This window comes from Macaca mulatta, chromosome 7, assembly GCF_049350105.2.
Source record: "Macaca mulatta isolate MMU2019108-1 chromosome 7, T2T-MMU8v2.0, whole genome shotgun sequence".
Classification (NCBI taxonomy): Eukaryota; Metazoa; Chordata; class Mammalia; order Primates; family Cercopithecidae; genus Macaca; species Macaca mulatta.
Window position 1 is genome coordinate 102,828,341 of NC_133412.1, and position 15,649 is coordinate 102,843,989.

The 15,649-nt window shown below is 36.4% G+C and overlaps 1 protein-coding gene across 4 annotated transcripts in view; it reads right to left on the reverse strand.

Moving 5' to 3' along the window:
• Positions 1-15,649, reverse strand: part of PRKD1 (protein kinase D1) — a 365,670-nt gene that overhangs the window by 142,225 nt on the left and 207,796 nt on the right. The window lies entirely within an intron of this gene.

Here is a 15,649-nt window from a genome sequence, read left to right on the forward strand (position 1 = left end):
AAAGTTCATATGGAACCAAAAAAGAGCCTGCATCTCCAAGACAATCCTAAGTCAAAAGAACAAAGCTGGAGGCATCACGCTACCTGACTTCAAACTATACTACAAGGCTACAGTAACCAAAACAGCATGGTACTGGTACCAAAACAGAGATATAGACCAATGGAACAGAACAGAGTCCTCAGAAATAATACCACACATCTACAGCCATCTGATCTTTGACAAACCTGAGAGAAACAAGAAATGGGGAAAGGATTCCCTATTTAATAAATGGTGCTGGGAAAATTGGCTAGCCATAAGTAGAAAGCTGAAACTGGATCCTTTCCTTACTCCTTATACGAAAATTAATTCAAGATGGATTAGAGACTTAAATGTTAGACCTAATACCATAAAAATCCTAGAGGAAAACCTAGGTAGTACCATTCAGGACATAGGCATGGGCAAAGACTTCATGTCTAAAACACCAAAAGCAACGGCAGCAAAAGCCAAAATTGACAAATGGGATCTCATTAAACTAAAGAGCTTCTGCACAGCAAAAGAAACTACCATCAGAGTGAACAGGCAACCTACAGAATGGGAGAACATTTTTGCAATCTACTCATCTGACAAAGGGCTAATATCCAGAACCTACAAAGAACTCAAACAAATTTACAAGAAAAAAACAAACAACCCCATCAAAAAGTGGGCAAAGGATATGAACAGACATTTCTCAAAAGAAGACATTCATACAGACAACAGACACATGAAAAAATGCTCATCATCACTGGCCATCAGAGAAATGCAAATCAAAACCACAATGAGATACCATCTCACACCAATTAGAATGGCGATCATTAAAAAGTCAGGAAACAACAGGTGCTGGAGAGGATGTGGAGAAATAGGAACACTTTTACACTGTTGGTGGGATTGTAAACTAGTTCAACCATTATGGAAAACTGTATGGCGATTCCTCAAGGATCTAAAACTAGATGTACCATATGACTCAGCCATCCCATTACTGGGTATATACCCAAAGGATTATAAATTATGCTGCTATAAAGACACATGCACACGTATGTTTATTGCAGCACTATTCACAATAGCAAAGACTTGGAATCAACCCAAATGTCCATCAGTGACAGATTGGATTAAGAAAATGTGGCACATATACACCATGGAATACTATGCAGCCATCAAAAAGGATGAGTTTGTGTCCTTTGTAGGGACATGGATGCAGCTGGAAACCATCATTCTTAGCAAACTATCACAAGAACAGAAAACCAAACACCGCATGTTCTCACTCATAGGTGGGAACTGAACAATGAGATCACTTGGACTCAGGAAGGGGAACATCACACACCGGGGCCTATCATGGGGAGGGGGGAGGGGGGAGGGATTGCATTGGGAGTTATACCTGATGTAAATGACGAGTTGATGGGTGCAGCACACCAACATGGCACAAGTATACATATGTAACAAACCTGCACGTTATGCACATGTACCCTACAACTTAAAGTATAATAATAATAAATAAATTAAAAAAAAAAAATGAGGAAAGTCTGAGAAACCGTCACAGACCAGACCCCCAACAGACCAGAGGAGACTGTGAAAATATAACAACAAAATGCAATGTGCTAGAGATTGAGTCCTGAACAGAAATAGGACATTAATGAAAAAGACTGGTAAGTTCAAATCATATACAAATGTTGATTCCTTAGTTTTGACAAATGTACCATGACAATGTAAGATGATAATATTAGGGGAAAATAAATCTGGGTGAGGCAAACTGTGTATATTTTGCTACTTTTCTGTAAATCTAAAATTATTCCAAAATACAAGTTTGTTAACAAAATATATTAGGTTGGCTACTGAAACCCTTGCTAGGGTCGTATCATCTATGAAGGACAATCTGATTTCAAAACTAGAAAGATGCATTTGTGCTTGTCTCCCTCGTTCTGCATGTTAAGTACTCCAGGAGACCAAGAATAGATTTCAGTCATTAGAGATGGCAAACCAAGACCTCTGCTCAGCACTAAAAGTTTTTAAAAGCAAAGAACCAACAAGAATAGAGATTTATACATGAGATAAGCCCAAGTTTGCTGTTGACCTTAAAGGACAAAATAGATGAATCTATTTGGCTCAATAGATAAACATTACACATTTGTCCTGGGTAGAAAAGGTGGCATATTGAGGCTATATAATTAAATATTTTTCATTAAAATTTTATAACAATTGTTATAACATGTTAGAAAGTCCAATGCATTCTAAAGAGTATGAGAGGCCAGGACTATGCTAATTAGTGTAAAGGAAGGGAATAATATTTTAACTTTAGAAACCTAAGAATACATGGACTTAAACTACACTGCACTATTTGGTAGTTAAGACAGCAATTGACAGTCACACAGCTATAAACTAGATCCAACACAATATACAATGCAAATACAGAAGTAAATAAGACAGTGGAATAATGTGGGGTTTTTTTTCCTTCATTAGTGGTTAGAAACCACTACATGCAATATGAAACGAGAGTCAGAGAACTTTAACTTTGGGATTTTCCAAATATATTAACTGCTTAAAACCAAATTTAAATTTTTAAAAATTGAGATCCAATTATGAAATCTTAAATTGCCAAGCAAACATATCAATCATGAACAAGTCTTTTCAGAATGACTACCTTCTATCTGGTACTGACCTAACTGTCATATGGATCTTTTAAGAACCACAGCTTACAGTCCTTGTTCTTTAGTACTGTTAATCTTGATGGAGACGTAAGGTAAATAAACGCCTATCAAGTAAATCTATTTTAGTAAGTTTGTGTCATGCTCAACCATTACTTTTCATGCCCTGACTTCATAGAAAGAAAATAACTTTTTACAGGTTGATTCTCACAAATATAAATTATGTTTTTAAGTCTGTGAAATTCACATGATGAAAGATCTCATGTGGGATCACCATTAACACATAGCCAAATGAATTCAACTTAGACCTTTAAACTTATATGAATATTGAAAAGGATTAAGCAAAGCAATTTCAAACTATCCAACTTTTGTCCCAGAACAAGTATGTCTAACTCACTGTGAAGAAAGGTGTCTTTGGAAAGTAATACCAGATCTTCATTGTTTTCTAACACCTATCATTCCCAAATAATACGATTGCAGAGAGCACAGTGAAACAAAAGGTAGTTTTTGGATTTCATTTTTCAGCACCACAAGATTAGTATGGGGGAGAAAATTCTTTTTTTTCTCTTCATCATTTTTTTCCCCTAAATAGGGGACTAACTAACTGCTTGCCTCATTGAGAATTCTCCACACAGCTCTACATGATAAGTTTTTCTCTGGATTAACAAATTATAATGATCAGAACCTCAAGAAACTTCTGAGGAAAATAAAAATAGGATAAGATGAGACCCGGGGTTAGCCAGAAATTTTTCATTTTCTAGAAACTGAAAGGCTGAAATTGCTTTATAACATGAAAAATAATTCAGAGCTGATTCAAATCCCAATTCTTGTATTAAAAGATATGTACTAAAGAAGCTATTTGGTATATTTATGTGTCAACTTTAAGCCTGAAGTCAGCACTGGTAGCAGACTGTAGATGTCTTGAATGTTAAAAAAGTGAAGGTACAAATACATTCTGGTGTAGCATTGCTCTTTTCAAATACATTTTTCTATTTTATTCCTCTATACTGGCATAATGAATAGTGCTATTGCTGTTTAAGCCTTAAAACAGCTGCATTTCTAATTTTGGCAGATTATGAGGGATTTTTATATGGGTTGCATGTTAAAAGCAAATAAATGACATGCCAACCAGCAGAATGAGAGTGCTGGGCAGATGGTGGCATGGCTGAGTTATTGAACTGAAGTGTTATGCGCCACCAATCATGGAACAAAAGGAATATCTGGCAGCTTTTCAAGTGAAGCCCAATCTTTTACCTCCAACAAAAATAATTAGTGTCCATGAAGTCTTCAGATAGCCATTTAGTAGCCATTCTCCAATTGGCTTTGTTAATGTAGGCAGCCTTCAATGACTTTTAATGATCATTGATCCTGAGGGTATGAAGTATTCTGCCTTTCCTTCCTCTCCTCTTCCAGGATCTTTTGTCGTTCGTGTGTGTGTGTGTGTGTGTGTTGGGGGGGCGGGGGGCGGTGGTGGTGGTGGTGTGTGTGTACAGAGAAAGAGAGAATTGAATATGGAAATAAAGTATTTGTTACGATTTTTCATCACTGCATAGGAAGAAATCAAAAGGCATTCCAATATGACCTCTTAGTAAAAAAGAGCATCTATCCACATAAAACCATAAAACAATCTTGATTGATATTGACCTTCATTGACCAATCCTGATTAATACATTTTTAAACCTGCATTCAGAATGCCACTAGGTACATTTATCCAAAATCTAGATGATTCGTTTGTGAATAAACATCAAGGAATTCACCAAAGAAAGATCTGGTCTTTAAGAGCAGGTTTTTATATGATTCAAGGCAGCTTATGAAGTATAAAAATAAAGTTATATGACTGTTTTTTAAATGGATATTCTAGAATTTATATACTTAACCAAATGTTGTCTTTTCTAACTTAGACAACATCCATTGTCAGTTACTGACATTTTATTATATTTTGTATGTTTCTGTAAGCCACCAAAACTTACACCATGCATTTTGGGAAAATATGAGATAAAACAGGGAAACAAAGCCATTCATAAATGGTACTAATAGGCTATATATTTTACCATAATACTGCATTGTTCTTCCTGATCTATTTCTTTTTCTCCTTTCTACTTTCCCTGTATCCTTTCTTTCTAAGATGATTTTACAAAATCCTTATGTTCTAAGGAATGTGCTCGATACTTTACATCATAGCCATGATCAATTCTCAGTTTGCAGATCAGGAAACTGTGGTACTCAAACACTAAATAATTTTCCTAATGCCACACAGCTAGTAAACACAGCAGCTACTGAAATTAAACTCAGGCAGGTTACTTCTAGACCTGTTCTTTTAATCAGTAGGGTATTCTATGTAGCACAGAATTAAATAAGATACAGATAATTTAAAACCCTGGAGAAATTGGGAATTACGCCAAATACAACAAGTTAGTATAATAAAAGAAATGCAGTATTAACTTATACCATTATTAAAAACAGTCTACAAATTAGATTTGAGAGTCCAAAACCAAAGCAAAAACAAACATTAGATGTAATAAGAGTAATATTTCTCATAAAATAGAGCTGTTTGGGGTACTAAGGTATGAGGAATTTGTGCGGTAAGGAAATCACTGGGTGATATAGTAAACAATTTCTTCCACGAGACTTCCACAATATGCTTCCACAATAAATATGGGCAAAGAATATGAACAGACACTTTTCAAAAGAAGACATTTATGCAGCCAACAAACATGAAAAAATGCTCATCATCACTGGTCATTAGAGAAATGCAAATCAAAACCACAATGAGATACCATCTCACACCGGTTAGAATGGCAATCATTAAAAAGTCAGGAAACAACAGGTGCTGGAGAGGATGTGGAGAAACAGGAATGCTCTCACACTGTTGATGGGACTGTAAATTAGTTCAACGATTGTGGAAGACGGTGTGGCAATTCCTCAAGGATCGAGAACTAGAAATACCATTTGACCCAGCAATCCCTTTATTGGGTATATACCCAAAGGATTACAAATCATTCTACTATAAAGACACATGCACACGTATGTTTATTGTGGCATTGTTCATAATAGCAAAGACTTGGAACCAACCCAAATGCCCATCAATGAGAGACTGGATAAAGAAAATGTGGCACATATACACCATGGAATACTATGCAGCCATAAAAAAGGATGAGTTCACGTCCTTTGCAGGGACATGGATGCAACTGGAAACCATCATTCTCAGCAAACTAACACAAGAACAGAAAACCAAACACCGCATGTTCTCACTCATAAGTGGGAGTTGAACAATAAGAACACACGCACACAGGGAGGGGAACATCACACCCTGGGGCCTGTTGGGGGATAGGGTGCTTGGGGAGGGATAACATTAGGAGAAATACCTAACACAGATGATGGATTGATGGGTGTGGCAATCCACCATGGCACATGTATACCTATGTAACAAACCTGCACGTTCTGCACATGTACCCCAGAACTTAAAGTATAATTTAAAAAATAAAAATAAATAATAAATAAATAAATAAATATGCTACCAAAATTTACAAGTGTGTTATTTACAACATCATTCAATATGTCACACTAAAGGTCGTTTTAGCAAAAGTATTTCTGCAGGCTGTGCATGTGTGTAAACAGCGTGATCCAGGTTTGTACCCTCTTTGGAGTGAAATTTGATTTATCTAGTTGCTCTGTCCAATAGAACTTTTTTCAGGTACTGAAAATGTTCTATATCAATATGGCAGCCATTAGTCACATGTCTCTATTGAACACTTGAAATGTGGCTATTGTGACTTAGATGTAAATAGTCACATATGGTTTAAAACTACCACACTGAACAGTGCAGACCTAGATAAATGGTTGCACTGTGTATCTCTCAGCCAATTCTCATCAGTGGAATTTCATACTTTTGTAACAAATAGGCAAAATAAAAACCCAAATATTGTTATTCTCTCGTTTAAGCCTCAAGCACAAGAAATTTGTGCTGTCCAACTCAGCAGAAAACCAAAGGTTTTTTTCAAACATTCTAACTAAAAACAAATCCTATCACCTCTTTATTGAAGTGAGCCAAAATAATCCCTCTTTGCAAGATACTGTAAGTGCCTAAAACATTTTTCATAGTATTGTCATATTCTATAACTCATACATTTCATTACATCCTATGTGTCAAGCTTTCATTTTTGACATGGATTGTGATATTTTTGAAAATAAACCCCAAATAATCCAGAATCAAATTTAGTAAATAAGCCACGTGTGTTTTAGAAGCCAATTTATATAAAGACAAAAATAACAACCTAATGCCTTACTATGTATTTTTTAGAATGATTCTTAATATCCCAAGTCCTGCTGTGCCATCGAGGCCCTAACATGGCACTTACGTAAATTACACCAGACCATTAAACTTCCAATCTAAGAAGCAAATATAAGGAATTTTTAGCCTCACAGTAACCAGAGAATAGAGATGAAAGTCCCCTTTGTGTGGTTTTCATTGCCCTCGTGTTCTTTTCCTGTTTACATGGGAGACAGTTATAATACTGTCTTCAATTAGCACAGTAATAGATGAAACGAGAAGAGAAGGAGAAACAATAATTTCTGGCTGAAAATCCACTTGCCAGATGTTGAGGAACTAGGCCTTAGGCTAATTCTGTTTGAAGAGAGGAGCTTGATATGTTCTTCCATGAAAACCACGGCATGTACTGCTGACAGAGATCTATGGAGATTTCGAATCCAGTTCTGGAGCACATGACTCAACTTTTTCTGTAGGTCTTGCTAGCTGACCCTTAGGCAGGGACAGCTGTTCTGCTAAATGGATAAAACTACAGAGCTCTAATATGGGTAGGAGGAGGGGAAGAAGGAACAGCAGGAGAGGTCAGCCAGACTTCAAGATAACAATCCTCTTTCCTTCCAGACTCTGAAATAGAAAGGCCAGGGCCCAAGGCCATCTTCAGGGCCACCTCTTAGGAGCTTTAACACAGATATGAAACACAGAGGCTCCAGAAAGGAAAAGACAATGAATAAATTGATGAAGTCAAATGAGATGAGTACGGGGGGATACATCAAAAAGGAGTAACTACTGAATATATCTCAGACAGCAAGCAAGAATATTTAGGAAGAAAAGAGCAATGGTTGGGAAAACTGATTCACTGAAGAGTGAATTTAGTACAACAGCAAATGGGGTTATTTGGTCATGGTGATGAACACAATCCAGGAGTCATAGAAATTAGGAAAACAATTGGTATTCCATGAATTAAGTATAATTTTGCTTGAGAAATACTGTGAAACAAACTGCAATGTTTAAAAACAGGATTTTTTAAAATAAACAATTTTCTAAAAGATATTTTTTGACAATATTTAGGTGATAACAAGAGTCCAGAAAAAAAGAATTAATCAGATTATAATATTAATTTTACTAATAGATCATGTCAAGAAGAACTAATGGTAGACACTAAAATTCAATTCCTATACAACAACATTAACTTTTGGATATCATATATAGGACATCAATTTAATTATTCATGTATTTGCTGGCTTGTACATTTCACTGATTTAAGGATTCCTTCTTTCACTCAATAAATAGATATTGATCGCATGTGATATACCAGATCCTAAAGATTCAAATATTAAAACAAATCACTCCTATTTCAAGAAATGTGTAGTGCAGTGGGCTGGGGGGGGGGTGTGTGTGAGAGGATTGAGTACTTTACATTTGGCAACAATCTTGTGAAATGCTTTATATTTATTCTCATGAATTCTACAGACCAACCATATATTGGAGATACTGTTAATGCTATTTTACAGGAGATGGATCAAGATTCAGGGAAATGAGGTGGACTTGCTGAACATTATATAAGAAATAAATGACAACTCCAAAGTATTGACTGAAAATCAGCTACTTATGAAATTGAAGCTATGTGGAGATATAACATAAATATGATGCATATTTCTGAATTAATATATGTGAAGCACTTGGAACAGTGCATAACAACATATTATAAATGCTATATGTCCTTATATTACCATCACTATTGTTACTATTATTTCTAAAAGAACAATATGTGGCAAGAAACATTATTTATTTAAAAGTATACAGCATGAAGAATATAATGCAGCAGAATGGAAAATGTGCATAAAATTTTCATATGAAATAAAAGGCTTCAAAAGACTTTTCACTTCGGGGTTTGTCTTATTCCCCAGTTGACCTGGACAGAATTTCCAGCACTATTGTGTCATTGCTGTTACATCTCCTCCCTGGAGAATCCACTTTATAAGGAGATAAATAACCAAGAAAACTATCAAAGGGAGGAAGAAGTGCTCCAAGCACAATATCCCTACTGAAGTCACAAGTAGGGAAAAGTGGGAGTCTATGGAAACATTCCAATCTATTTGCTGTCTGCATTCTCTTCTCTGAGAAAATGGTTTAGTGTGGCACAAAGAAATTAAAACCACGTTGATACAGTTAGGCTTTGTGTCCCCACCCGAATCTTATCTTGAATTGTAATCCCCACGTGTCGAGGGAGGGAAGTGGTTAAATTATGGAGGTCGTTTTCCCCATGCTGTTCTCATGATGGTGAGTGAATTCTCACAAGATCTGACGGTTTTAGAGACGGTAGTTTTCCCTGAGCTCTCACAGGTACGTCTGCTACTGCCATGTGAAGAAGGTCCTTGTCTCCCATTCTCCTTCTGCCACGATTGCAGGTTTCCTGAGCTCTCCCCAACCATGTGGAACTGTGAGTCAATTAAGCATCTTTTCTTTATAAATTACTCAGTCTCATGTAGTGTCTTTATAGCAGTATGAAAATGGACTAATACACAGGTTTACTTGAAAGATAAGAATGGAAAGAGAATATTAACGGTCATAAAAAGGAAATGCTGAAGACACATTTAACATAAGCCATACTTGGGAGAAAAGAGAAATGATGTATATTTTCACATTTAAAGTTTCCACTGTTACAAAACCACCTGCAAAGATAATTGCAACTGAAGTTAGATAAGAGTTGGCTCCATTCAGCCTGTGACACTAGTACAAACACAAAGAAATATAAATTGAGCATTGAAGGCCAGGTCTTATAAAACCTTAATTGCCCAAGGAGTAGCAGGGCTGAGAGGGTGTTGCCTATAATTAATTCTGCTTTCTTAAAAGCAAACAAACAAAAACTTTATCTACGTAATGTACTTTTGACGAAATAATACAGTGACTTAATAAACTCTTGGGGTTTTTATCTTCTGCCTAAATTTCAGAGAAGATAAAATATTGCTACATTGCTAACCAATGTTTTATATCTAAGAGAAATTAATATAACTGGTACAATGCTATACAAAGTCAGTAATTTGCACCTTCTATAAAAGAAAAAAGAAGTTTAATAAAATGGTGTTACCACATATTTTTTTTTCTGGTTTCTGGTTTAGGCACTGAATCTTAGTAGGAGAAAAACACGCTTATAAGGATTTCTTAAATATAGTGACCCTAAGACACTATTTCCATTTTGATCAGAATTGTGAGCTCATGATGGGATCCTGGTGATGCAGTGGCACGGTTATACTGCTTTATATTTTGTATTATAACTATAGAGAAGAAGCTTCAGGGTTTCTTAACTCATTAAAGTTTGAGTATATGAATTAAATATTTACATTTTTATGAGGAAGAGGATGATAATGGTCTATGATAAACATCATCTCAATGGTTCCTGAAGCTCACTGCTACCTTTGCTGTTACAAATATCAATGGTCCCTGAAATATAAACTCATACTGTAGTAGGAATTCTTTGAACAAGTCCTCAACTATTTCTGTTTACTTATTCAAATTCAAAGGGCTAAATGGTATTGAAATGGCATTAATAGTGACTAAACACTTAGATTCAGACTCTGGTGTTACTCCTACTATCTACAGGACATAGGCAAGTTACAATTTATATTCTATAGCTTCAAATATCTGACTTCTCTACTTTCCAGAGTCATTGTGAAGGAAACAAATTACTTATATAAACTGCTTCAAAAACCTGTCATGTTATGTAAGCAAAGATTTCATGCTTCCTAACTCCTACTTTTCTATGGCTCAAATCTTCTGTGTAGAGAGACTGGATCATCCTCTCAGACAATTTCTTCCATGGTCATAACCCAGAGGAGTATCTCTAGAGTGGCCTGCTGAACCAGGACTCACCAGATGCTCAGACAGGGAAAAAGTATTCCATGAGAAAGTGAACTTGGGCATGATTTTGGAGAATTATGCTTCATATTAGCATGCATCAAAGGTCTGAAGATTCTTGCAGCAAATAATTCCTTTAAAGTTGTTTAGTCCAACATGTCCCAAAGTTAACAGACCAGGATTCCCTTTTGTGGTATGTTTAATAAGCATACACATCACATTTAAAGGCTGCTTAGAGTGTGAGGAGAAGAAGTAATCTTAATAGTTTGCATTTGGTGTGGAGCTGCTGTGTATAGAAACTGTCTGAGGTGCTTTACAAGCAATAATTTATTTTAATTTATGTAAACACCTTACAATATAGGTGCTAGGGTTATCCCCATTTTACAGATGAGGAAACGTGGGCACAGAATGAGTACATGTCTTGGCAATGATGTAAGTAGTGAAGAATAGAAAAAGGATATGAACTCATATGTTCTGGCCCTGGAAATTATACTCTATCCTCATGTCTAATGCTTTATTTCCAGAATGAAAACCAAAATAGAATGCATGTAATATTATCACTGTATGATATTTTCATCTAGTAGAAGCTTTTTGTTTGATTAAAAAACAAACAAACAAAAAAATCCTGAAGCCCAAGCCAGGCACGGTGGCTCACACCTGTAATCCCAGCAGTTTGGGAGGCTGAGATGGGCGGATCACAAGGTCAGGAGTTCAAGACCAGCCTGGCCAATATGGTGAAACCCTGTCTCTACTAAAAATACAAAAATTAGCCAGGCATGGTGGCGTGTGCCTGTAATCCCAGCTACTCTGGAGGCTGAGGCAGGAGAATTACTTGAACCTGGGAGGCGGAGGTTGCAGTGAGCCAAGATTCCAGCCTGGGTGACAGAGCAAGACTCTGCCTCAAAAAAAAAAAAAAAAAAAAAAAAAAATCCTGAAGCTCAAAGGTTTTGCAACATGTACAAAATCACGAAGAAAATCAATGGTACTACCTTCCTGAGAAATTAGTTCTTCAGCCCCTCAGATAAGTACCTGAACCATTTGGCAAACACACTGAACAATGTATGAGGGCAAGACTTGTGGTGGGCTAAAGGAAATGCCATCACACTCTCACAATGCTGTAGCTCTCCTGAGAGTTCTATTCATGTTTTCATTTCTCCTTCATCAACTCCATCAAAAATGGTTATTATGTTTGTTTAATTTTACTTCTAAAATATGTCTTGACCTCTCTGCCTCATTTTCAGCTCTTCCGTCATGGCCCGAGAATAGGCCCACGCCTCTTCTGCCTGGACTACAGGGCCAGCTCTCTAATGAGGCTCCCTTCTCTTGATAGTGAGGACCAAATAACTAACTACATGTGAAAACAACTTTTTGCAAAAGTTAAAATACACGATAATCTACTGTAAATCTATAATGAAAGAAGCCCAAGAAAAACATCTCTTTTTTAACCTTAAATGTAAGAAAGAAAGATTCAACATTTATCTCTCAAACTTTTAAAACTGTGACTTTATTTGAAGAATTCTTGTAGTCCTCTTCTAGTCTCTATTTAATGACCTACAAGATCCATACACATACATACATAAACACACACATATACACACTGATAATTATTAGAGATCAAGCCAAAACCAACCAAACAGAGTTTGAGTCACGTAGATGTAGTCCTGTTACTAATTTGTTTGCTAAGGCTGAATTATCAGAATTTGATAGAGGCCCATCAAGAAGAAGGCTTCAAATACATTCCATAACCTTGATTTTACAGTTCAGTACCATACACTTGAACTTGACTTTGGCTTTGGTAAAAAAAAAATTTCCATGTTCAGTGTTTTCCTACTTGGTAAGAATAGTAAGAATGCTAGTCCTTTGTTTAACACACAAAGAGAATTTGCCAGGAGTGGGGATAGGTGGGGTAGGGAACTTTCATGCAGTTGTTATTTTTTTCCTCAATAACCCAATCCATTTACTCATGAGCAATCTTTTCCTGGCTTACTGCGTTTAAATGTACTAGCTCACACTAGTCATGTTTTTCAAAAAGAAAGGGAGGGAGAAAAAAATCAGCAAATTAGCCAGAAGCAGCTTGGTTAGTTTTCACTCCCAAAGCAGTTAAAAGATGATGAAAAGTCTGAGCAGAAAATGATATAAGCAAAGAAAAAAAAATCTTGATGTTGTCTGAAGAAACAAAATTAACCTTGAAATTTTTCCCATTTTTTTCTCTCATTTTTACGGCAGTCCTGTGTCAGAAAATGTTCCTGCTGGTAGATTGTTAAATATAAAAACAACCAGGTTATGTTTACATCAAACTACAGAGTAAAATTTAATTTGTGATAAGGAAAAGAAAGTTTGGATAAATAAAATTTAACAGTAAAACTACAGGGCTTCAGAAGGAAAATGTCCACAGCTTGTTTATTCCTTTACCCACTGCAGTTTTGGTGAAACTGATGCTTAACTACACCTCCATATATCCCAGGGCAATCAGCACCCTTCCTGGGACTGGGTCAGGAATGAGTATGTAATCCAAGCTCCCCTGCACCTATGGCCTGAAGTGTCCTTGCTGCTATCACTTGCCTTGCCTCAAATTATAACATGGTACAATGCTGCTCACTTGATAGGCCCTAATTTCTCTTATGTGGGCCAAAAGAATGCATAGCAAGAAGACTTGAAGTTCAGCTTATTTTTGAGGATATATCTATAAACAATATTTTACAACAAATGGATATTTTTATAAAATGTTGTATATGTAGTAACTTTATTCTCATAGCCAGTAGTTAATATGTGAACTCATACATATTTATTGAGAACTGCACATCTATGGATAACAAAAGGATGAGGTGGGGAAAATATTGCTGAACAATGGTTAGGCCAGGTGCAAGTTGGATCTGCATTTACTCAGGTAGGCTGGGAACTGTGTGTCCTATGTGGCTCAGGAAAAGAGTGGCAAAAATGGGTGGTAAAGTAATGCAGATTATTAACAGGTATTACAGGCCCTGCCCGGGTATACAAGGTCACTGAAATTTCATCAAAGTGTAGTGTAAGACATGAATAAAATAAGCCGCATGCTATGTGGAGAAAAAAGAAATAGAAAAATATAGTCAAAAATGGTAGGGAGTTAATGATTAAAATACAGTGAAAAAGACAGGGAACAGGAATGTGTACTTGGTAGAGATGGACAAGATGGACAGGCTAGAGTAGGAGAAGAGGAGTGCTACCAAGTGGAGATTTTGAAGCTGGAGCCTTGTCTTATTGGTGAAGTCAGGAATGGTACTTTGGGTGACTGATAACAAAAATAAGCAAGAAGGAATCTGAGGAATCATAAACATGAATGTTAACAAAACCAAGGATGAATGGGTACTTAAAATGGAAAGTAAGATTAGAAATCTGACACCAATTATTGCCATACTTAAGTGGAAATGAGTCTTCAAGGAAAATAAATCACTTCACTGCAAAGATGACATAAATAATTAAATGGCAATGGGAAATCAGAAGAGGGCCATATGACTCAACTCCTCGACTAAGAGTGGAGGAAAATAAGAGGCAAAGCCTCTTGGAAATGCGATATCACCTTCAGGAGAGTCAGGATGCAAGGAAGACATAAAGACTGGGAAAAAGAAAGGAACATCAGGCATTTGATCACAATAGACTCAGGGCCTAAAAAGGCTAAGGGAAAAGAGATAAGAGATATGGGTAAGAAACAGAGTTGTAATACAGGGCGGTGTAATGGTTTAAAAAAACTATTGTAAACATAAACACTTATTGAGCAAATCACAATGTTAAGCAATAGAATGGGAGAGGAGCTGGGAGAACACTGTTGCCGATGGTCATGGGAAAGCACAGGCGATCTAAACGTAATTGTGTGTGTGTGCAATTGATATACATAATTGAATAATTTAAAGGGTCAATGACATTGAGAAAACGGCACTATGTCATTCAAAAGTAGAATTAAACTGTTACAGAAGAGCTCCTTTTAAATACCAGCAAAATAGCTGGTAAGAGTAAGGGAGCCATTCTGGAATCTGGTGCTGGGAAAGCAGGTAAGGAAACGGGCTGCTCTTAAATGCCCTGTCAACAACTGTGGCCAGGAAAACAGGAGAGATGGAGCATAAAGGGTAGATGGCAGGGGAGGTGGGGCATATGCACAATGAAGTTCTCAATTTGCAAAGATGGGAGAGGAAAAGCAGAAAGCTGTTCTCATGCAGCAAGGGAATTCTAGAGGGCTATATCAGGTCAACACAAGGGAACAGCAGGTCTGGCTCATTAACGCCGGGATAATATGCAAATAGGCAGTCCTCTCCTACATAAATACACCCACACACAGGTTGCATTCAATCTGTCTGCTACTACTCTAAAGTGCTTGATAACAAAAGTAAAATGGAAAGAATAATACATTATATTTAGAAATGCAATTTTAAAAATCCTCATATATTTCTGGACATTGACATAAGGCAAAAGGATTCATAAAACATATTACATTATTTACAAAGCAGCCTAGCTATGAGTTTAATATGAATTATGGCAAGAACTGATCCAGTGCATGATTTCCCTGAATAATTAATTTAGTGTTCAGAAACAGGAAACTTAGAAAACAACATGTCTAGTCTGTAGTTTTGAGAGGTCAGGTGCAGTAAGCAAATGTCAAAAGAGCCAAAGGAAAGGAAAAAGGAAAACCCAGACAAAGCAAGTGACTTCTTAAAAAAAAATTAATAAAAAACCATCAAAGCTTTTGCTTTTTTAGTTTGTTTATTTAACAACTGGCAACCCTATAGACAATAGAAAAATAATTACTTTTATCTTGCATAAAAGTTGTTTTATAGGATCCACCTACACAATGAAATTGTGGCAATCCCAGGATCTCACACAACAGTAGGCAACCAATAAAGAT